The 25,668-nt window shown below is 38.0% G+C and overlaps 1 protein-coding gene across 5 annotated transcripts in view; it reads left to right on the forward strand.

The window, feature by feature from the left end:
• Positions 1-5,840: 5,840 nt before the first annotated feature.
• The window catches only part of LOC107999443 (glutamate receptor ionotropic, NMDA 2B), a 221,164-nt gene continuing 201,336 nt past the window's right edge, over positions 5,841-25,668 (forward strand). For 4 of the 5 annotated variants that reach the window (XM_062077317.1, XM_017059290.3, XM_062077319.1 and 1 more), the window contains exon 1: positions 5,841-6,175. The gene's annotated coding sequence lies outside the window, so the exon portion shown is untranslated. The remainder of the gene's footprint in view (positions 6,176-25,668) is intronic. The other variant, XM_062077318.1, reaches the window with a different exon arrangement.

A 25,668-nucleotide genomic window follows, 5' to 3' on the forward strand; every position in this document is an offset into this window, starting at 1 on the left:
CCCCAAAAAAATTCTTACGCCTTCTTTGTTCGATGTGCAATCTTTTCTTCACGTAACTATAATATAAGTTCGATTATTTTTACAATTTTAACTGGAAAATATTTCTCGAATGCAATTAACAATTCTCGATACGTGAATACTATTTGTTTTCATCGTTTAAAAGCAAAAGAAATTCTTGTCTGACCATACGCACGCGTACACTACTTATCCTCTGAATTAACCCGTTTGCCTAGCTATATACGTATATTATATTATTCTCGATATGCAATTAACAATTCTTGATAAGTAAATATGGATCTATTTGTTTTGATCGTTTAAAAGTTCTTGTTTAACCATACGCACGCATACATTACTTATCTTCTGACAGAATTAACCTTGTCTAGCTATATACGTATATTATATTATTCTCGATATGCAATTAACAATTCTTGATAAGTAAATATGGATCTATTTGTTTTGATCGTTTAAAAGTTCTTGTTTAACCATACGCACGCGTACACTACTTATCCTCTGAATTAACCCGTTTGCCTAGCTATATACGTATATTATATTATTCTCGATATGCAATTAACTTAATTTCTCGATAAATGAATACGGATCCAAAGCAAAAGAAATTCTCTGACAGAATTAACCTGTTCGCCTGGCCATACGTGGGGTTATTCCACTCGCCGCATCGATCTATTTTTCTACGCAACGATTTTAAATTTGAAGTAAAAAAAAGAAAAAAAAAATCGTGGAATAAATTCTGAAAAAATTGATTAGCGCAAGTATCTCACTTTTCTCGCAAATACACGATCCCACCTCGATTCTACGAACGAATTGTTCTACGCATACGTGCGTTAATTTTCTATTGCATTGTAGTTCTATTGCATTGGAACACAGCGCGAACATCAATTGTCTGTAAGACGTTATCTTCCACCATGAACTGCAAGCTGCCAGTTTAATCGTGGAATGTTCACGGGTATGCCATTCCTCATCCCGAATTTCCATTATCATAATCATATTACATCTTATCGCGACGACGACGACGACGCGCTATTCCAGAACAGTGCTTATTATCAAGGAGGAGCACGTGTGCCATATTTATATGTAATTTTATATTCGATCCCTCGGCGCACCTGCTAGCGTTACAACTTCTCATCGTTTCTCTTTCGATCGATAAGAGATCCAATATGCTTCGAGTGCGTACGCCTGATAACGCGGAAGAAAAGGTGAGAGAGAGAGAGAGGTGTTGTTCCAGCAAAAATATTCAAATGTCAACATCTATTTCGCGAAACTTGCTACAAACTCGCTTCATATCGGCGCACATGTCTAATATTTTATTAATATAACTCTTACACTTTATTTATTTTCGTTACGAGTATTTTTTAATTTCTGAACAATGAATGCTTATTTTATTTCGATACTTTGAAGAACGTTTGATCACTCCTTTAATTTTTAATTAATCGAAAATTTTCATTTTCGTTACGAATATTTTTAATTTCTGAACAATGAATGCTTATTTTATTTCGATACTTTGAAGAACGTTTGATCACTCCTTTAATTTTTAATTAATCGAAAATTTTGGACAATAATGCTCTCCGCACGTGTCGTTCTCTATTTGTTATAAAAATTTCGATACTTTATTCTCGTACGTAATTATAATCATTTAAAAAGGATGCTTGATTACTCGATTTTATTTTTGGGCAATAAATAATCTCCGTAGATCTCATTCTGTGTATTTTTTTAATAATAAAAATTTCCATATCTTTATTCTCACACGCGTAATCGTTTATATTTTAAAGGACACTTTCGATCGCTTAATTTTATCTTACTTCGATTTCTGATTAATCGTATCGAGAGGAACACAAATCCGTTCCCGAATTCAAAGTAAAAACTGATTAATTCAACGAGTCCGTTTCGTCGATTCGAGTAATTTAACCGTTTTCTCCAAAACGAGAACGGTTTTCGGGACACGATAATCTCTGATCGTCGGATCGTCGGGCAAAATTGGAATGTCTAACACGATTCTTTCGAATCCTCGCCACGTTAAACGGAACGTTGGATCGAATGGGGAAAAGAAAAAATAGACGAAAGTGGAAGTGGATCGACAGGCGAATCCTAGATATCCTGAGAGATGGGCGGAAAGATCCTGCGGAACTTGCAGATATTTATCATCTCTGGACCACGTGCAGTATCCATCCCGAAACTCATTAATCCGTTGAGTCTGATAATCTCGAATCAGAATCTTCGAAGAAGCTTCTGATTAGAATCGATTTAAAAAAAAAAAAAAATACTCGTAGAAAATCATTACATGGAAAGTTATATAAATATCAATCCGAAAATTGATTTTAATAAATAAAGTGAACGTATTTAATGTCATAAAAAAATGTTATTGGATTTAATAACAGAAAGAATAGAGCGAATCACTTTCACTTTTCACGAGAAAAAGCCTGTGCATTTTCTCACGATAATCTAAGCCAATCTAAGAGAAATATTTGAGATCGAATGATCGACGAAAAGGATGTATAGGATGTTCGATCGATTATAATTACAACTTGTTTCCTGTCGCGTATATTTTATTATATTCTTATTATGCGAGGCTCGTTGTGCATTTTTGGTACAAATGTTCTTGAGCGGAAAACACGGGTTCGAGTTAGGTTAGATGATGAATGGAACGGATATTCGAAGATCGAAGACATATTGGACTCAGATTACGTTCAACGTCAATTCGCTTAACTTGTTAATCGTAGCGATAATTCTGGTTAGTTCTGAAATTGATGCAAATACTCCGATAATCGGGGATCGGTGGAAATTGATGTTAAACAGAGACGCAAGGATAGGTGAAGATAGATTAGTTGAAAAAAAAAGAGTCATAACAAAGAAATTTTTCTTCTCTTCTTTTTTAATCTCTCGTAGCTTCCAACAAAATCGAAAAACGTCTTGTTCTCGCGTTCATTGCTATCGAATAAAAAAAATGTATCCTGTCCCGTTGAAAAACAATTTACGTTTTACGTATATATTAATTAACCATCGATTAAATCGATCAACGATATTAAATAACGATATCGAAAGAATTATTTAATTATCAAATTTCGATAATTAATCCGTACGAAACGATAGTGGTCGGGAAAATACAGCAACGTAAAGTTGCGCAAATATATTCATTGACGCGAGCCGAATATTTTCCAGTGAAAACGTAAAAACATTTATTTATTCGAGACACATCGATCGCTCCATTGCTCTTTATCGATTCCTTTGTATATTTTTTTTAAGTAAACTCGCACCCTTTTTCAATATAATGTTCAATTTTCTCTCTTTTATTAAATCGGCGATATTCACTTGCAGAGATCGAAACGCGTGTATTTACATCGACGAGATAGAGATGTAAATACTTAATTATAAAGATTACCGGCTCCTATTTTACCGATTAACGGTATAATTACCGCGAAAGGAGAAAGTATGTCGAGAGGCGCTTAGAATGAAATTTATGGAAGAATTTCGAACGCGAGATCGAGTAAAGCGAAGCTCTCGAAAATAGTTTTAAAATTCTTTGACCGATACGATTACACCCTCTTTGTAATTCGTGAAAAAAAATTTTCCTTTCAAACAGTTTTAGAATACTCGTATTTCGATTCGTATATCAATGCGATCGAGCTTCTTCGAGATAAAATATCACCGATTTGAAAAAGATACGTGTGCACATGGTTTATTCCACAGAAACGTTGAAAGTCGTCGAGTCTTCACTCTGGTTTGTATTAATTTAAATGGAAAATAATTGGACAGATATTGGTTAGACAAATTTGAATAATAAGATTTACTTAAAAGTATCTAGTTAAAAGTGCAAGCCTAGTAATAAATTACACCAAGGACGAAGAGATTAGGGAAGAATCATTTGGATATTTTTTACAATTTCAAGTATCCACCCATACTTTAATCCACGCAACGTGTATATATAAATTTCTCAAGAATGGACCAATCAAAATTTAAAGCATGAAAAAATATAATACAAGTTGATTTATGGGATCAATCGATCGCGCAACGTGCACTCGAACGTAACATCACGCCTCGACGAAAAACACGACGAATAATATTCTATTTTAACCCTCTCCCCCCTTCTCCCGTAAACATCATAAATATTCGACAGAATAAATCTCGAAATCAACGGTTCGAAGTCGAATCGATGCGTTTCACGCGCGATCGAGATCAAGCACGGTTAAAATTTGAAACACGCGAGCGACACTCGTCATCGAAAAATGGAAAATTCACGTCATCTTGGAAATCGCGCGTTACGTAAATCCTTACGTAAATATCTTGGATCATTACACGAAATATTAGCCTGGAATCGAGGGCAACTTTCTCAACTTTCCTCCGCGAAATTGACGAAATCTTGAAACTTTCGTGGTGTTACTTCCGCGGTTAAATGGAGCCTTGTTTATTCGACGCTTTGTTTAGCTTCTCTGGTTGAAATCGTGTATAAATCTCCAATTCCATATTTTTTTTAGGTGAAAGCAAATTTTGGAAAATTTTCTTAAAGTAAATTGTCCAGTTTAACTTGAATTTGGAAGTGGAATGGTTGTCGGGAATTGTCGAAGAAAGACAATTGTATTCCAGTTTTGCCGCGAGTTTAAGCGTTTCGCGAGATACCGCGGGGAATTGCATCAGGTTTTACCAGCCACGAGACATCTTGTTTTGTAAATATATAACCGTAGCTGCAATGCTAAAGCAGTCGGTCCGTCTGTCTCCGCGATGGAGATGCGATTAACGTCTCGCGAAAATATTCGGGAACGAAAATACTCAAAATACTTGGTCGCTCCCTTCCCTCCCCCCTCAATTACCATTCAACAGTGACGAGCTATTCGAAATTCCACACTTTGTCGAAACGCGATATTCCAGTTATCCCAACGTTTTAATCATCGACATTGCACGAAACAAAAATTCCTTAGGAATTATCCAAACTTGTCCGAACCAATTTTTTCTATCTCCAAAAATTTTCCCCTCGCGGAAAATTGAATCTTGGAACAAGAAGAAAAAGAAAAAGAAAAAAATCATTACGACGAACGAAAAATCGGCGTCTTCTGGCCTTCAAAAAACAAGAAAAAGAAGAAGAAGAAGGAGAATCATTACGACGAATATAAAATTGGTCGGATAAATAAAATGGAAAATTTACCGGAATGTTACCTTTTTCCCGATCCTGAAAACTTTTTTCTTACGGAAAATCAATGACTTCTGGCCTTCAAAGAACAAGAAGAAGGAAAAGAAGAAGAATTATTACGACGAATGAAAAATTGCCTAAAAATGATGGAAAATTTATCAAGATCAATATTACCTTTTTTTCCTGTGGAAAATCGGCGGCTTTTTTCAAAGAAGTCTTTCAAAGCAGAAGAAGAAGAAGAAGAAGAAGAAGAAGATTTACCGGAATCAATGTTACCTTTTTCCCGATCCTGAAAACTTTTTCCTTGCGGAAAATCGATGACTTCTGGCCTTCAAAGAACAAGAAGAATTATTACGACGAATGAAAAATTGCCTAAAAATGATGGAAAATTTATCAAGATCAATATTAGCTTTTTTTCCCGTGGAAAATCAATGGTTTCTGTCTTTCAAAGAATAAGAAGAAGAAGAAGAAGAATGATTACGAGTGAGAAATCACCCACAAATGATGGAAAATTTAGCGGAATCAATGTTACCTTTTCCCCGATTCTGAAAACTTTTTCCTTGCGGAAAATCGGCGGCTTCTGGCCTTCGGAGAAGAAGAAAAAGAAGAAGAGCAGCAGCCCCGTATCCGGCTTCCGGAGCGAAACGCGTGCGCGGGTGGTTTTGCTGGGGGTGGAGGGGCGATGGCGGGGGTGCGGTCGCGGATACAGAAACGTCGCACTTCAGTTGGGTTTGGTTCGCGTCTCGCGACTGGCCGACAGCTGGCTCCTCTCTTTCGTTTCCGCCGCCACCGTCACCGTCTATTCGCGTTCGCCTATTTCCGCTCCTCTCGGTTCTCGCCTCTCGCTTCTTCTTTCACCGCGCTCATCTTCCACCGCGTCGACGAGTGTGACGCCGTTCAACGACAGTTCTCGCGTTCACTTTCTTCACGGGCTCCTCTACGAATGTAATCCAGGACCCGTCCTCTCTCCTCCGAGTCGCGAGAAGACGTCGTCGTCGCCGTCGCGAATGGAATGGAAACGTACGTGGCCGAGATACATTCGTGAGTGATAGATTCTCTCCCTAACTTGGATAAGGATTTTCGTTCGTCCTCCTTCGAGCAACCAAAGGAACAGGAATCTTCGCACGCACCAAGAATTTTCCTTCTCTAGATCCCGTTATCGATTTCTCTTCTCCTTCGAGAAACGAGAAGCCTTCCTCTCTCTCTCTCTCTCTCTCTCTAGAACAGGAGGGACCGAGAAAAGTTGGATCGGATCGAACGTCGATTCTTCGACCGTGTTAACGCTATCCGCCGAGATTCCTCACTTTCCTCGTCCACCACTCGAATCTCCCTTCCCTTTTCTCCTTCCTTGGATCGAAATATAATTCCTGGAAAACTTGGGGTCGAATTCGAATGCGTCGAAGAGCGGGCCGAGCAACGCGTGTTCGATCACGCGCGCGCGATCGAGGAATTCGATTTCTTCCGCGAAATACGAATGGATGGAAGGGAGAGGAGAAATGACGGATGGCCGCCGATCGGATGGGTTGGATAAAAACGCGGGTGAGAAGAAACCGCGGTCCAACTTGGCTTCAACTCCGCGTTCCTAATGGAATATCCGCCTCGAGCGAAACTTTGCGCGATTCTCCTTTAATTTTAATCTTTCCTTTTTTATCGACCATTCTCCACCAGTGATTTTTACGCGGTGAGAAATACGCTTCGAGTCCTCTTTCCAAAGTTGGATCGCCCCCCTCTCAGCGGTTAATTTATTTCCGTTGATACGCAGGGGGAGGGGTGATAAGAAGGATTAATCGTCGGCTATTGTGCTTCAAGGGATCTTCCAGTCCTCGAGCTTTACTCTCGAGTTTATATATATTCGAATAATTTTCTTTAAAACTCGCGAAACAGTGTTTTATACGCATCGAACGATGAAAATCGATCGATGAATCAAAGTTCCTTGTCTTATGAATTATCGAGGAAAAGAAAAATCTCGTAACGAGTTAATTTCGAGTAATCAGTCTCGCGATTAATCTACGGAAACAGATCCCGCGGCTTTCGATATCTTTCGATGTGGAGAATAGGAGGAATGCAAAAGAGCTGGAAGTAAATATTACGTTTTATCGGGATGCAAGGACCGAACAATGCGTTATTAACTTGGCGATATTACGTTTTCACCGTTAAATTATTCGATGAAGAGATGTATAATGGTTTCGGGGCCGATCGAGCGCGTTGGGTCGTTGATTGGATTTTCTGATCTATAGCCAGAGATTGTGGTTCATTAAGCGAGAATTCAGTGTTGATTGTGCGATGAATTTTGTAATTGATACGATCGAGTTGTCTTCCTCCTTATTAAATGGATTATTATTTAACGTATCGCGTTTTACGCGATTATTATTATTGTTATGAAGCGGCCAGTTTAATCGTGTTGTAAGAAATATCGCGTTATCGAGGTTGAAACGCGAAAAAGATTTGCAAGATGTGGCAAATACATCGAAACTTTGTCGTATTCGGTTCTTGAGTTCCAACCAATGCCTCGAACGATTACAATTTATACAGTTTCTCGGCCGTTTTAATTTTAAAATTTTATTCGAAAGATAGGGTTTTTCCTCCCCCTCTTCTTTGCATATGCAAATTATTTCCAAGTTTTTTCGACAAATACGTATTCTTCGTTATTCACCCAGTGAACGCATTAGCGAACCTTAAACGTCACCCGAGGAGAATTTCCACGTTTTTTATCCACGCCAAGCCTTAACTCCATTATTATAATCCTTCTTTCACCGTGCCACGGAATTTTAATGCAAAACTGATACTCGTCGTCATTAACAAGTTGCAGTTAAAAACCGCAAATACGTACGTTTTCGTTCAAGTTATTATTACCTATCCTCTTCAAATAAATAAAAAGGGGAGGGGAAAAGCTGTATCTTTTAAACTCGATTTAATTAACGTGTTAAATTCAACACGACGAGAAGTAAAAGTATTAGCAGAAGGGAATGAATATTCTTGGCAAGTCAGTGTATAAAAAGAATCAGGGAGGAAAATTTTATTTCAACAATGGCGACCGTAGAGAATTGTTTCGCTCTCCGAGACACACTTGGCCAAAGAGTCCGGCCAAACTTTCCCCATCAATCCAACAAACCTCCAATCAGAAAGTACGTACGTAGTTATATACAAGCCGTTCATTAACGAGACTTCAACGATCGATTTTCGATTAATCTCCGACAACCGCATCGACACGAGGCACGGAGGGGAGGGGAGGAAAAAAAACGACACGAGTTTCACCTTTGCACGCGATTTCGTGCCCCTCGAATTTATTTTCCACCGCATGCGAAACGAAAAGCCTCCTCCGATCCCGGTTACAACCTCGAGAATTTCCTGATTAACCTTTCTTCCAATATTCTCTACTCGAAACCTGCAATTCCATTGAGAAAAATAACAAATTTCCTTCCGCGTATCCGCAAAATTATCACGGTTAAACGTCTGACACGAGTATCTCCAAGATTCTTGTATTAAAATTTCCTTTTCGTAAGCGAATACGCATTCGAATTTTCTGTAGAGAAAATATTTAAAATGTTAGGAAGCTACCCTTGAAAATCAGAAAGAATATTAAGCGTTGTTGACGACGGTGAAAGTTCCGCCAAAATCTATTTGATAGATATTTCGAATAGCGATTTCGCTTCGTCTACGAAAAAGTTGTGAGCGACTTGAAATGTGCGACATTCTTGCTTTATGGCACGCGCTATTGGATCGTAAAGCAAGGGGTTAATTACTACGCGTGCAAATAAATTTCTTTTATCTGCCATCGCAATTTCTGTTCGCCGAAAAAGCGCTTCTTGTGCAACGATTTCCAGTGATAAGACGCGCGAGAAACTTCAGCTCAGGCGTTTGCGCGCCAAAGATTTAAATTTGGAAGACGATGAGTCAGAGGAATGAGTAATTGCTATTCGAAACAATCACGTAATAAAATCTTGAACTAAAAGAAAGGACTTATTTGCACGCCTGATATGTAATAATATCAAGGGTTGAATAAGTAGATTTTTGGAGGTTATCTTCGTAAGATCATCCCTGATAACGTAATCATTTCTACTTGTTATTTCTTCTTCAATTCTTCAACGACGATTTCTCTCCAAGTCTTGGAGATTTCGCGATACCATAAGCTCCAACGAAATACCAAGGATTTTCCCGAAACGTGGCGGACGAAAGTTGAACGTTGATTATTGTTTGGAAAGAAAGAAAAGGAAGGGATGGATATCCTGTCACGGTGTCGCGTTACGATCGTTCGATCCGACGAGAGGAAACGTCTCTATCGATTGCATACGTTTCTGGCATCTTTTCCTCGCGATACGTGACGAGAATCGTCTCCTCGCTTACGTTTTCGAGGGTGTTGGAGTACTTGTGCTTATTGTACGAAGAGCGATGGTAAATGGATGCCGTTTACACACGCGTCCACTTTTTTAACACCTGGTTCCTCGAGTGTGGATCGTTGTATTTCGACCATTTTAACGATATACTTTTCAGATATCAATCTTTTTATTCATCTTACGTTCAAAGTTTCTTTTTTTCCTTTTTTTTTTTACGATCACCGTGATAATTTTAATTTTTTCCCCCCTCCAGAAAGTGCGGTTCTGCGAGAAATTGGACAAGGCTCGTTTCTTCTTCCTTAGCAACGTAACGGAAGAATCGAGCGCGGGCAAACTTTCGAAACCTATTATTCCGACGGATTTAACTTCACCTCGTGTGCGTGATTTAAACGTTTCTCTCTTCCCTGCTAATATCTTATCGAGATTCTCCTCGAGACTCGAATTATTCATTTCTCGCAATAATATACGCGTTTATACGTTTGGAACGTGCGCCTAAAGCAACGAGAAGATACGGGATATTATCTTTACCGAGAAAAAATAACTCTTAACCTCCACGTAAGTACCTCGTTATTTATTATCCTCGAGATTACGTGACGTCAGTCGCTCGAATTTATTATCACTCGATCACAGATTCTTTTTTTTTCTCGATATTCTCCGATCACTAATGCACCCAGTAATCCTAGTCCTCGGATTTATTCCTCGTCGTGAAACAGATTTTACAATTTTTCCGCTCGCCGCAGATATGAGTTTCAAAAAGATTAAAGAATTAAAAGGAAAGAGAGAAAAGGTAGCGAAACGTCACTGCGCGTGTAACGATTATGGTGGGCCAGGAATGCTCCGAGTATCAGGTTTTTGCAAAACTCTTTAAACTCGTGGGGATGGAACAATCAACAAGGATTGATCATAACTGGGTTTCTGTGATCGGCACGAGACGACGCCGGCACAATTCCAGTATCGATCCCCTCCTCGTCTTTCGTCTTTCCTCCGAAAGCCGACACGATTACGCCTCGAAAGGATTCTGTGTTTATAAATCCCGTTGTTCGATTTTAATTAGTAAAAATCGGGATCGAAACGATTTATCGCTTGCTCGTTCACGAGTAGTGTATAATTTACGAATAGAAAAGAAGGTTTTTAAGTTTTGCTCGGCTTAAGAATATGAATAATTATTTTCTAAGTGCAAAATCGATGAATAATTACAGATTTCGTCGAACGACTCGTGAATCTCTCGAATTCTCATAATAGAATTAAAATGATATAAGATAAATAATTCGAGAGTAAACGGTAAAACAAGATAATATATTTGGATCGAATAATCGTAGAAATTTTACTCGACATATTCTTTGTTATTATCTTGAGAACACGAATCTCTTGATACCTGGACGGAATTGAAATAGCGATAAATTTCTTTCCGTTTTCCATATCTAAAAAATATTTCATCGATATCGTGCGCGATAATATTGACCTTGCGGCGATAACAGCAACTATTCTATACTACCACACGTTGCGAGTTTGCTGTTTATCAAAGATGATCAACCGTGAACGCAACCCCGGCTATGAATTCGATACAAGACCAATTTTAATCGATACTTAATTAACCGTGCCCGATCCAAACAGACAGGATCTTTCCATCCCCCCTGTCTCGGTTAAAGTTGAAACTGACAGTTAGTTCGATTCAAATCTCCTCAATTCTCTCTCTCTCTTTCTTTAATAAACTCGAGATGCTATATCAATCGACGGGTTTGAATCGTAACAAATCATGTGATCGTGAAAATTGTTAATAATAATAATAAGACACATTTTCGTCCATACTTGGCGCAAAAATCTCGATAATAAAATAATAATAATTTTTTGAATCACAGACTCGAGATACATTTCTCTTCCTAGACAATTCCAATTAAGGGATCAAATGAAGAAAAAGCAGGTAAAAATATCAGGGGTGAACAATTACTGTCGCAGGATCGTTGCAACAGTTTGTACTAGGAGCTTTGTGCGAGCGAACTTGGCCGTTTGTTTTAACTGTTTGCGGCTGATCGGCGACTGTAACGATCTGCTAACCAACTTCACTTTGAATCGCACCGTTGATGAATTCTATCCGACCCGTATTTCCATTCCAACCGATCCGATTCCCAAGATTGGGCCTTTCCTCCAATTACCTTTACTTTTCGCGCTAAGAGGGGATCAGAGGGGCCAATAGCCGCGTCGATGGCGCCATAAACCTTCGACTCGGTTCCACGATGATCCGTTGCGAGGCGCTCGTGAGTTGCTGCTCCAATTCGAGAATACGTAAAATAATATTTCTGCGCTCAAATTATCGTCACGAAACTGTTGAGAACAAGATCTGTCTGTTGGGTTCAATAAAATAATATTCTCGAACATCGTCTTGCGGAGAAATTTAAAATTCAGAATATAGAGTAGAGGTTTTTGGAAAATTCGGGATATTTTAATATATTTCGAGGTGCAAAATTTTTCACGTGAACGATCAAATGTTGAGCAATGGTGGAAAAAGAGAGAGAGAGAGAAAAAGAGGAATCGTAAATTAAAATAAATGTATGCGACAACGCGGGAAAAATGAATCGTCGCCGTGGTTCGCGCTTTCGCGTGTGTTGAAATTCAGTTAATTAAGGGTGAAGCGCTGCACAGGATGCCGGACGTTGTTGGATAAAAAGATCCGGAATTAACATTCGCATTATTGTTGAAGGTTTAATTGCTTTTCGTATGGAGGGAAAGAAGGGAGGGAGGGAAGGGTCTATGCTCTCAAGTTTTCATCAAATTCTTTTTTGCAAGTCGAAAGAGCAAGTCCGACTTTATCCCGCATGCATTGCATTGTTTAATTGATTTCTCGTTTTATTAATTTTATACCTGATGTAATTTATTTGCTATCCTCTTGTCAAAAAGAGAAGAGATTATAATTTTCCTATTTTTCTTTTAATCAAAAAGTTAAACGATCTTTCGTATTCAATATGTATAATATTGGCATTTGTCGGTTCGAAAATACGACGGGAAGACAAAAGGGGATTTTTCAAGTTTTGATTAAACCTTTTTTTCACCGTCAAAGCTATTCCTCAAAAAACCTTGGACATCCGCGTCATTCCTGATCGATCACTGCCACTCTTTTCGTTTCGATGCAACATAGATATTTAATTTATCGCGGCAATAAAGCGAATTCTTCGAATTCTCAAGATGTCTCTGTCTCTCTCTCTCTCTCTCTCTCTCTGTGTTGGTATCAATGTTTTTCATCGATTATAATTTATTTCTTCCAACGTTCTCTGCGATCCTTTGTCTCCTTTGATCGCATGCAAAAGCGATTGGACAAACGCGAGACAGACGAGGATTCAGGTATCAATTATTTGGATAAAAGAACTTTTTAATTTCTCGAACCAATTCGTTCTTCCCGCCGCTCGTATATTAAGGTGATTTACAAGCACGCGGGACAAAACGAATGGACGGTACGAGAATTACAAGCGAGCTTTAAATTCCCTCCAAAGACTTTCTTTTTTTATTTTCATAAAATTTCATCGATGCGTGGTTTAAAAAAGTTTAGACACAATATAATTTTTTTGATTATTCAAACGATCGATTATTATATGCAGAAGGTTATAAAGAATTTATTTTATCTCCAAATGCACTCTCCTTTTTATTAGGTATACTTCTTTGGAAAAAAACTTTCACACGCACAAAACGTTATTAACGAGCACAGAATTGATATTTGAAAGTTGCTTAATCGTATAGCCCAACTCTTTTCAGACGGATTATCCAAACAATCGAATCGATTAAGCTTGCCCAATTATCCCCGATAAATGAAGCGTTTATAAATCAAAAATTGGATTCAAACGCTTGTATCGAGATACAAAGTAGATGCAAATATTTGCTGGACGATGTAATGCGCGGGATTTAAATTTAATGGCTTATAAACAAAAACAAAAAAAAAATCATCGCGTAATTATTAGTTCCAGGTTATTTTCGGGCTTTTGGAAAATTACTCGAAAGCCGGGATAAAGTTCCCTTTTAATATACAATCAACGAACGTTTCAAACGAAAGCATTCGCGTTGCCCATTCATTAAACGGGATATCGAATAGCTAATTAAACCCGGTCGAATGTCGGTCAAATGGGGGAAAAATTCATTGAAACAAGAGTGGGATTATTATTGCGGGATTAATTACTTGCTCCACGCACCATTGGTTATCTCTCGTCTTACAATGATAACGGTACAAAAGAGTTTCCAGTCGTAGTGTTTACGAGTGTTTGCCTTGGAAAAGGAAGCTTAACGTAAGCTCGCGAGCCACTCTTACAGCCATTTTTTTCTCCCCCCTCTCTTTTTCTCTCCTTTTTCTTTTACTCTTTTTCGCGCTTTCGCGATATACGTGTCAAGGTTCAGGAATTTACGGGCTTATGATAAATTGCACGTTTCTCGTATGCGCGAAAGAATAATTTTTCAAAAAGGGCAGGGGAAGGGGAGAAAGTTTCTTTCGAACGAACAAAAACGCGAATTATTCTTTACCAATTTACCAGGGATAAAGCTATATTCCAAAATGGAGACACCAATAAATATACTGAGCATAAAAGAAGGATACACAACAATCGGAGAGAAGAATGTTCGAAATAGGGATGGAATGATTCCTCCCGAGTGCCATTACCAACAGAGGGAACGGATAAATTAATAAATCGTTCGAATACCCTGTATTCCCATCTATTTCCAACTTTTCCACGATTGTGTTAGTTAAACTAACGTCGTACCGCAATATTTAAACTTTCCTAAACAACCCTATATATTCCTCCCTCGGCCATTCTCCTCTTCCCCTCCCAATAGCTAACGAGTCGAATCTTTTCCCCAAACAACCTCCCCTCCCCATCCCCCCTTTCAACAACTATTTCCTCCATTTCCTTCTTGCACTCGGTAAACTCACGAAACTCACGCACACACGAGTGGAACAAAGTTAACCCCTCGGTCCCTCCGTTTTCATCAACCGGCATTTACGAGTTTGAACGCGTGCATACCGGGCTGGATGGTATTCATCGCGACAGTGAAAAAAAAGAAAGAAAGAAAAAATTGTCGGTTAAATCCCCCCTTTCGAGCCGACCGCCAAGGCGGCACACAAAAAGGGGTGAAGGGATGAATAAGAGTTCGGAGTATCGTGGACCGCGCTTAATTAACACGACGAGTTCCTTTTTTTCTTTTTATGCTGCGTTTTCATGCTGGACAAAACGGCCGGCCGAGCTTTTCAACCTGGCCGCCAGATTATTTTTGGCGCGCATAGTTTGACGCGGTTCGGGAATCCGTTGCCCGTTTTCGAGCGTTTCATATTGCTGTTTCGGGGGGAGAATAGTAATACAGTGTTTAATCGATTAAATAGCCAAGGCTTAAATAACTAAGAGATAAGAAAGTGATCTCTAAATTTAGCCAGCTTGACTTATATTTATACGTATCCACGATATAAAATTAACGATTTCTTGATATATTCTTTTGTAGAAAATAATATCATTACATTTTAAAAAGTAAAAATTATCTTGAAATATGAAACACAAGAGATTTTACGGGTTGAGTAATCTTTTCTAATAGTAAAGGAAGTTAATTATTATTTTTTTTTATGAAAATAATTTCATTTTTTCTATTTCTAAATATTATTTCTAAATATTTCTATTTCTTATTATTTCTAAATTTGATTTGATTAAATTTGATTTGAAAAATTTTGGTTTTTAAATTGTAATTTAAAAGTAAAACAAATTGAATATTAATCTATCTGAATTCATTTTAAAGGCTAGCATCTCTATTTTTTATATTCTTATATAATAGCTTAAGAACAAATGTTATGAGATGCAAATTAATTTTTAAATTATTATCATCATCAAGATAATGGATAATCGTAGATAAATTAAAAGAGAGGACGTCCTTTTCTTTTTTTTACTGCAGTCAAATCGCTTTTCACGCTGGAAAGATGTTCGAAATACGTTGCTTAAGGGTGATTTATCGATCGAGTGTTGCAATTAGTGCAGACTCCATTGAACGGGGTACACGGACAGGGCAAGTTTTCGTTGCAAGAAAAGTGACTCGGGCGGAAGCGGTTCTTGCTTTTATTTGTGGAGATTAATTTTAATTGATGTTTGCTTGAGCTTCGAATTTGGTCACCGATATGTCAATTGTTTCTCGTGCAAACATATTTCGGTGATAACTTTGTTCTCCAAATGGAATACAATCACGATTGCTAAAACGAAACAAAATATTTTATTACGAATTCATAATAAAATATATCTCTTATCAGATTTATCGATCGGAGAGTTTCAAACTCAAGTTTTTTCTCGATGAGACGCGAGACACGATTAGATAGAAGCAGAAACAAAATTCTGCTTACATATTTTTATCCCAGATTCTTTCGTGCCTCGTATAGTTTCTGCATCGTCCTCCCCAACTTCTTTCTCGAGATGCGTGAGAGTTATTCCCCGAAACCACGCCACGAAAATCCGTGTTGGCAAAGAAAAACATACCGCCGATTCGAATAATCCATTCTTCGCATATCCTTCTTTTTCTCGCAAATATTGCGAACAACGCAACAACGTTCGTGAAAATAAAGGAGATTAAACGGACGTGGGATTAATAACTTTAAAAACGATTGAAAACGATTCATAAATTTTCCACGTTCGTGGATATAAAAGAAGAAAGAAAAGAGATCTTTTGAGTATTAATTTTAAGAGAATCATCGAATCTTCGCGATATTTATAAACGTTTCTTCCTGATCAAAGCGGGCAATATTCATAATATCGGCTCGATATTAATCGATGGTTGGGGAGGAGGGCAAGGTTTCATGGCCGACGCCTTGATTCTTTAGGAAGATCCTACGGAAGTGTATAACTGGTTGTTAATCAATGGAAATAGGTCGACGCGTGTCTGGAATACGAGCTTTCTCTTCTAACTGGCTCATTTTTTTTTCCTTTTTTTCTTTTTTTTTTTTGGTTGGATGATAAAAGAGATCAAAGGAAGGAACCAGTCCCTGCTCTCTGAAATAGAATTCTGCTAGTTGGCGGATCGAATAGACTCGATTACGGTATTGTACGAATTGTGGTGTGTTCGATGAAAGGCGATTCAGATATTCGCGACCAGTGCGCTTCTTTTTTTTTTTTTTTGCAATTTACGCTTCACTATTTTCCGTAATAATACCTCTTGTTCTGTATCTTAATCTCGAGAATAATTCTTACAGTTTATCCGACAAAGGAACTAAAAAAATATGAAAGAGATTTATCTTCGACACTTGGAGTTATCGAGTAGTATCTTCGTATCGTTTCCTTTTTTTTTTTTTTTTATTTCTTTTTTATTTTTTTGACGAGAAGAATTTATTTTTATGACGGAGAATTAAGAACAAGGTTTCGAAGATTGTTTTTCTAGCCTGTTTATCTTAAGAAGTTCCTTATCTTAAAGAAGTTTTAAGGAGAAATTATTTTTGAGATCGATAACGAACGGATAAAGTTGCGCAAAATTTTGCAATAAATTTTCTCTCCTTCCTTCTTTTCTTCACTTTTGGTAAAAGTAATTGGCAAGATTCTTTTTTCATTACGTTCTCGATCGAAATTTTATTTCGCGAGAATAAACCAAAGATAAATAAACTTCTCTCGCCGAACTTTCTTCGAAAATAGTCGCGAAAATAACATCGTTCGCTTTTGAATTAACCGTTTCCGCGATATTTTACAGAGATAAGGTAATTCCTTAAATTACAAGGACATTTGAAAAGAATTTTAAAGAAAGAAAGAAAATTCTCCCCATTTGGGAAGTCATTTTTGCCATTTTTGCCATCTAGGATATTAATAGATTTTCACATATAAAATTGTTGCTCGGGAAAAATGGATCGCGCGAATTAGTGTCGAATTTTATCAATTTGATTGTAACAATCGTGAAACAATTTCAATCGATTCGAGGTAAAAGAAATTATCCGCTATTTCCATCGGTTGTTATAAAAATTTCCAATTATTTTTTTAGTATAATTTTCCATTATTTCATTGACAAGCTAAAATGGAATTTTTCCCCCTCTCTTTATCTTACCGACCAGTAAAATTATTTTACCAATTCACGGATACGTGAAAAATGATATGCGAGTGGCCGGCGGAAGCCAATTCGAACGCTATTTCACAGGGAAATTCGAAAATTCAGGATTCTCCGACGAGACATTGTACGCGGGTGGAATGTAAAATGATTAGAGCAATTTCTTGTCGACGAGAAATCTCTTTCGTCGGACGAAATCAACTTAAGTTTCATCATTTTTGATCCACGACCCCATCTGGAAATTTCTTTCTGCGACAACTGGTAAAAATATATTCTTTTTAATTTAAAATATTCTGCTGCTTCGACGAACAAAGTTACATTTAAAGAAAATTCATCGAAATGCATGGATTTCGTTAAGATCGACGTTGAGTTTAAAAAAAAAAAAAAAGAAAGAAATCGTTCCGCAAAGATTTCAAAAATCGAAAGATAAAGAAAGGTAACACGCATTGATTAATTTATCTTGATAAATCGATGTTACGAATGTTTCTGTGATAATAACTTCGGAGAAGGAGGGCTTCAGCGGATAACTCGCGCTGAAGATCTCGTTTTTATCTCCAATTTTTGGCGTCGTACACTCGAGGAATCAACGATGGATCACTGGAGAATTTGAGAAACGGAAATTAGATTCGGAATAATTAATTAAAAACGGAAGGGAGAAAGAATATTGGGAATTTTGAGCAAAAACTTGGTCCACGCGCCAACGAATTCTACGATTCCAAGATTTCTATTAATGTTTCCTCCAGAATTTTCGACGAATCATTCCATTGGATTGCAACACTTGCGGAAAATTTCTTAGAATTAACGCATAGAGTTATCTGTTGTTCTTTAAAGACAAACAAAAATTATTAGGGAATGAATTGTGAAATGATTCGACTTGAAAAGCAAGAGAGAATACATTTGATAAAGGAGAAACAATATTAATAAATTAAAATTAAAGGTTGTGGCCTTTGTTCAACTACTCTGAGCTCGATGAGCGTCGCACTTGTTTCGATCAAAAATTAAGGAGGTCGAATAAAGTAGCAAGATTGTAAATAATAATTTCATCTTTCGACAATTTTGACCAAGCCAAGTAACTGTATTGATGATTAAAAAATATGAAAAGAAATCATATTATATTACGGACTATTAATAAATTTATATACGCGAATGCGATAAATTTTGAGATTGGCACGCGATTGGAGAATATCACGTTCGAAACTTTCCTCTCAAGTCGAAATTTCTCCCAAAAAACGTTTATTGTCCTAAACAATTCTTCTCCATCAACGAAATTCTTATTTTTTTTGTATAGAAGCAGCGGTGCTCCGAGATAATGTTATGGAAGCTCGTTAAAGAGAAGGTTTCGACCGAGGTGTTCGTACATCCGTGTACTCGCCATTTACCGATGTATTTTCTTAACGATAAGTGGACTGGTCTCTCGCAATGTATCTCGCCGTGGGTGATCGTGCCGTTACGAGGAAGCTATTCAAAGGAGCAGTGGCAACGACGCTCTCTGCGAAGCATATGGGTATACGGATAATAACTTTCAGTGTGTCTGACTGGCACAGTTGGATTTATTAATTCGTTGTAATTGGTTGGCTGGTTAAAAAAAATGAAATTGGAGGAAAGAATTACTTGTTAAAAGTACTCGACGTTTATTATAATTGAAGCTATTACGATTGACCCGCTTCTTCTCGTATAACTCTGTGCTACGATTATTGTTATCGTGTAAGTTCGACTGTTAAACTTTGCTCGCCATCGCTGTTGCTAAACTGGAGGAAAATTGAGCCGATGATCACGATTATTCTCAGCTCTATGTTGTATTGAATTGCAGTCAAAGTTAATCGAATGAGCTCTGTTTTCTTAAGATAACATCATTCTTTGTCCATGCAAAAATTTGTAAATTTCTGGTAGCTCTTTTTCTTTCTTGTCAAGCTCCAACTTGAGTTCCTGGAGCAATGGCATTTATTACAAAAGACGATCGAAGGCTAACCAAGATTCAAGTTCGTCACCAAACTCACGAGGTTCCAAGTTCAAACAGTTTTGATGATCGAAAGGATTCTGAGCTTCCAAACACCTCAAAAGGTTTCTTCCAACTCTCTAAAGCCTCCTCCATGCTCATCTTGTGACGAAGCGCACAACACTCTCATTGAACGACACCCTCCAATCCAAAAGAAAAATTAGAACGAGAAGCTACCGACAGAATCCGCAGAAAACCAAGGATCGTTCGAGACTCGATTCTTCTCGAGTAGGATGATGCGTACGCCGAATTAACTCCAACAAATCTTCCCTCAAGTATCTATCAGTACGCTGTATTCCATTTAAATTATTCTCGTTCTTCGGTTTCGAAACACTCGATTCGATGGAGCTCGAGAAAATGAGAGAAGAATGTGAAAAAACGTGGGATCGCAAATAGGTTGGGCTCAACGATCGCGTGTTGCAACGAAAGCCGTGGCAAGTGTGCTCGATCGGGATCCATTAACGATCCCACTCTGTTCTTTCATTCGACCACCGTCGAATGCGTTTCCGCTTCTGTCGCCCGGCCAAGCCTTTTCCAGCCGACGCACCAACCATCCTTTCCCTTCCATTAATCCACACCTCCCCTCCGCTCGGATATCGATCAATTAACGTCGATAACGCACGATAATTCGCACCACCCGATAATTCCCTCTCTCTTCATTGCCTCCCTTCGAACACGTTTTTCCTCTTCCTCGTTTTCCAACGAAAGCGAGGGGGATAAAAGGGAATAAAGGACATTGGTTTCGCGTTATGACGTAGAACGGAACAGTGGAGACGGCTCCGCGGGGAATCCGTTTCATGCTCTTTCGTTCTCTCTCTCTCTCCTTTTATATTCGTTTCGAGCGAAAAAATCGATGCTCCCTTCCGGTCGAAACATCTCCCCCCTTCGTTTTCCCTCGATTGTCAGAGCTTCTCCATCCGCGTTTACGAGAGGCTTGAAAATCGTTGGGCGAGGAAGAAGGCTTCTTCTTAGAGGTATTATTAATTCGAAGCGACAAATAAATTGTCGATTTTTGGACGGGAGTTGATAAGGTCGATGATGCGCGAAATTGATGCGGGGAATTATTCAAGAAATATTTACTCTTGGTTCCTTCCTATATATCTGGAAAGAAACGATAAATGGGGATACGTTTGATCGAACAAGGGATCGATCGAATGAATTTCGTTACGCGAAGCGATGAGAATTCCTCGCTTTGAGCAAAGCGGTGATGCTTTCGATAATTAATTCTGTCGCGTTTAATATCGACTCGTTCGAATTTTAATACCACGAATACGTAAATAAGCGCGTAAAAATCAATCGATCGAGATTAATCTCGGTATATCTGGCCGAGTTTGAAAAGAAAAAGAGAATTTGTTCCACTCGCAAAAATCCATTCGATTAAATTTCTCCCTTTTTTCTCCCAACAATTTCTTCATCTTTTTCCAAGAAAAAGAAAGAAAAATCTTCTCGAAAAAAGAATTTAAAAAGTTATCTTCTACTCCTCCAATTCGCTTCCAATTTCGAAAATTTTATATATATATATATAGCGATACGCAGTATCGTTTAAAAATAGGAAAATGTATCACGTTCAACCGCACGAGTATCGGTATCAATTTATATTGGCAAGATTTCGAACGTAAGCCGTAAAAGCATGATGAAACGATCGGTAAGTTTGATTCAGTGTTGGGGATAAAAATAAGTCTGGTGGAAATAGCCGGAATTCATTTCGTGGTTTCGATATTGGCTAACAACGACTTGTTGGATCGCTTTTGCGGAAAATATTAGGGGAACGGTTGAGGAGGGAGGATGGGGGAAGACAGTGGAAATAAAATGGAAGAAAAGAGGTAAATACGAGATCTTGGAGCGATGGGAAAGCTTTTCGACCATAAATTATGTACTTTTCGCTCTGGAAAGATTTTCCAAATAGTTTTATCCCGTTATTGAGAGACAGATCATTCAGAGAAATTTTTCTCAAAGGGAAAAATTAACGATACGATAAGTTTCGTCGAATTACTTTTCTATTTTTTTATCTTCCATGTTCGTTTCGTCTTCGCTCTTTGAAAATTCCTACGAAATCTCCGCCAAATCGTTTATCCCTATCTTTGAAATTTTTCAAACGATGATTTTGAAACGTATGAAAATATTTCTCCTGTTTCATATTTATCTCCACCAACGATTCGCTTTTTCAATAAATGTAAATTACTCGAGAGACTGGAGAATTGTCAAGCTCGAAGATGAGAAATTTTCTTTTCATCTCAAATTTATTTTCTTTATGAAAATTTCAGTCTCTTTCAGACTCGGTCTTCGAGAATCGGTCCAGTGACTCCTCGAGAGATGCAACCTCTCGTTTCGAACCATCCCTTGGTCACTCATCCAGCTGTACCCGACCCCTTTTCTCTCCATTGGCTCTTGGCAAAAAAAAAAAAAAAAAATATATATATTTTCTCTCTCCTTCTTTCTCTTCCTCTTCGAGACTAAAAACTCGAGACACTCGTACCCTCTTCCACCTCGAATTTTTAATACATAAATCGACGAATTAAATTAAACGTTGAGCGAAAACAAGAAGAGAAGACGCTTTTTCAGCACATTTTTCTCCCTCTTCTTTCCATTAAACCCTCCGTATCTCCGGCTCGTATTCAACGGGTTAAAAGATTCCAAAGTATCTTCTTGGCCGATAAAATTTTTACCATACCACCGATTATTACTCCACCGACCTCCCCTCCCCGGATTTCGCTGGTTTTCCCTCCTCCCAACCTCCACATTTCCACAAGTTTCACATCGCAAACGGATCTCCCGCCAAACGAATTCCCGAAATATTATAAATTCTTAACGCGCCGTTATATTCTCCTCCAATCCGTTTTAATCGCACCCACGCCAGCCATCGTCCAACAACAATTGGGCCAGCCGATTCGCGTCGCCCCAACTTTTGCTTTCGCTCCAGAATCCCCTCGGCGGCTACTCGTTTTCTCTTTTCTCCCTCCTCGCAGATTTCTCATCTCGGACGCGATTCCGTTCGAGCTCGATACCCGAAAAGAGAGATTTTCAGAGAGAGAGAGAGATAGGTAAGGCGAATGATAATTCGTCATTGTCTCCAGATGCAAAAAGAAAAAGAAAAGAGAAGAGAAAGTAAAGAAGGTGGAGGAGAATTGGGAGGTAAAATCAGCGGGGAGCAGGTATTTTTCATCGGGGCATTTCTTTCGGGGGAAAATTCAGCGACACCGGTGTCGCGGTTTCTCAAAGTTTCGAGTATAAAAACCTCGGCCAATTGAATCATTTTCAGCCCTCGAGTGTACAGGCTGGTTCATAAATCTTATCGATATTTCACGGCAGCGGGAAATTTCTTTCCCCTAGGAGGAGCGAGAAACTTTTGTCGTTCCATTATATTATTCCTTGCTCTTTTTTTTCAAAAACTTTTGGAGACACGAGAGAATCGTTGAACCACGTATTTGGTATAACAGGAATAATGAAAATTATTGGGGACCGTATGAAGTACGTTTCCACTAATTTTTCTCAGAAGACAAAGTTGAAGTTTCAAATTGAAATTGCCTCCTCGATCGATAAAATAAAATAAAAAATTCAATAGTTCAGGATTGTTGTCGATTTAAAATTCCGGGAAAAAATTGATTATTAAAATTCGAGCGAATCGAGTTCGAAATTGAACATGGAAGATTCCCCGAACCTTTCGTGACCAGGGATACGCGTGCAAATGAAAATCCTCGAATCGAAAATTGGTGAAATTTCGCCTTTCAAGGATTTACCATCGTTCCCGCCATCGTGAATGGATTCCTACTCTCGAGAGTTGAACCTTGTTCGAATTAGTTCAGCGACCCGAATTTCAACCGACTCGAAATCTCTTCACGAGTTTCTTCTTATTTATTCTTCTCGTCGAGTTTCATTTCTAAACACGCTCTCATTAATCAACCCGCAATTGGAGCAAAATCCAATCCATCATTCAAAATTTATGGAATGATGAATTGTTAACGCATGGATCTGCAAAACAAAAGAAAATATTAATACGATCAAAGATCCACCTCGACCAGTGCGTTAATGATTGATAAAACTAGGAATGAACGAATCTCAGCAAATCTCCACTTTCTCGATGTGTTATTTCTTTAACAATTTTCAAAGAATGTAAAAAAAAAAAAAGAAATAACTCTTCTAATTTCTGCGACTTATTTCATTCAAAAGGGAGAGCTTATTTTTCCCTTAAAAATAAATTTGGGAAATTTGCATCAAGGGAACGTCTCCCCTCGCGATCGCGGTTTATTCAAAAAACATGGGGAAAGTTTTTCGTGGTTTTACGACTCGATGGAGGCGAATCTGTGCCACCCGAAAAGCTACGTTGTCCCAGCGCTGTTTCGTTATCTCTTTTTTTTCTCCCCTCCTCTTCAATAACACGGCACCCATGTCTCCTCTCCAATGTTTCTACGCGGGTTTGATCAGATCGCGACATAGGGTAAAACAGTTACATCAGTGTGTACCAGGTATGCGCCAGATTAATTCGATTTGTGCAGCGATATTGCAAATGTAAACCAGTTTTTCCATCTTTTTCCTTCTTTCTTTTTTACTTTCTTTCCCATGCGAACCTCCACGTGCGGTCTCTCTCTATTTTTTTTTCCCCTCCAAGTAAATCGGCTTACTTCGTTGTTCGTTAATTGTCAACAACGAAAATATTCCACCCGATGGGGTAAAATCATCCACAAGTTCACCCAGACTTTTTGTTTCATTTTCTTCCTTTTTTTGGCTCTGTTTCCTGTTTCCGATTTCTTCGTTTTATCGACGAAACGACAATATTTTTTGATCGAGGAAAGAGTAATATTATCGTAAAAAAAGAAAAGAGGAAACGGGGCTAGTGGTGTTTTTTTATATTCGAATTTATTTGTTCTCGTTAAAAAATATTCAGTGGCCGGGTGATAGATGGTGGTTCGTTTAAATTTGAGATCTAAGCATCCATTTGTTCGTTTCCACGTATGCAAATAACTGGGATAAAGTTCCTAACAAAAAAATTTCTACCCAAGAAATGATGTATGTATATTCTTGTTTTCTTTTTCACAGAGGATTCGAATTTAATTCAATCCAGTCGGCTCTTTCAATGGAATGTTCGAGAAGAAGCGTCGAGCTTAAAATATACACACAGAACGCGCAATGATTATAACCGTCGTTTCATTTTTCGATAAAGCGTATTTATGTACCTAGGGGAATTTAAAACAGTTCGATCTCGATGCAACTAGGCGACGATAAATAACTATGTATATGGATAGGTGTACTAGTATAACTAGTCGAAGATGAATCACTATTGACATTTTAACGATTCACGTGATGCAGGAAAGGTCGAAGGACACGATTTATTTCCATGGGAAATAATTTTTTCCCGAGAGAAGGAGATGTGTATCAAGAATGGAGATTAGAAAAAATGCGAGGTTGAGGTAAAAAATTTAAGGTTAAGACGATTATAAAATTGCAATGCGGAAAAAAGAGTTAGATAATAAAGGGAGAGGTAATGGAGGTTGAAAAAAAATTTAGACGTATTAAATCAATTGAAAGGGAAGACACGATGAAAGGAGGAAAAAGAAGTTGGAGATTAAATTTAAATGGGTGGAAGAAGCGAGAAGAAGTAGGGAATAGGAAGGGTGTAGAATTAAAGAAATGATAAAACGGAAACGGATGTAGGAAAAGAAAAAGGAGAACGAATATTTTTAAAAATCGAACAAAAAATGGTAGAAATTAAAAACTTTTTATCGTACGATTTAAAAAAATGCCTCCTCTTTGTTTCCATTGGATTGAGATTAAAATGAGAATTTAAAAAATATGAAGAAAAGCTATATCGAAAGTTATAATATATATACATATATCTCATTTCCTATCGTACCTAATACAAAATACACGGTAAAAGAAGAATTCAGTTCTTCAGAGAAACACAGTCGATTAAACGAAATTACAAAATCATCTCAATCACGCTATACGGGAAGGAGTAGAAGAATTTCAGAATCTGTATTCAAAATCCGTTCATCCCTCCGGAGATTTAATCCGGTTAGGCGATATTGTAACCGGTTTAAGCTACTTTAACACACTCGCGAGGGAAACAGCGGCCAATAATCAATAACATCTGCTCGCTTGAAAGGAGAACGGTATCAATAGTATTTAGCGGGACATCTGGTAAATGTTCAGGGAAACCGGTGGTGTCCAGTTTAAAGGAA

The sequence above is a fragment of the Apis cerana genome, linkage group LG7 (genome assembly GCF_029169275.1).
Source record: "Apis cerana isolate GH-2021 linkage group LG7, AcerK_1.0, whole genome shotgun sequence".
NCBI classification, from domain to species: Eukaryota; Metazoa; Arthropoda; class Insecta; order Hymenoptera; family Apidae; genus Apis; species Apis cerana.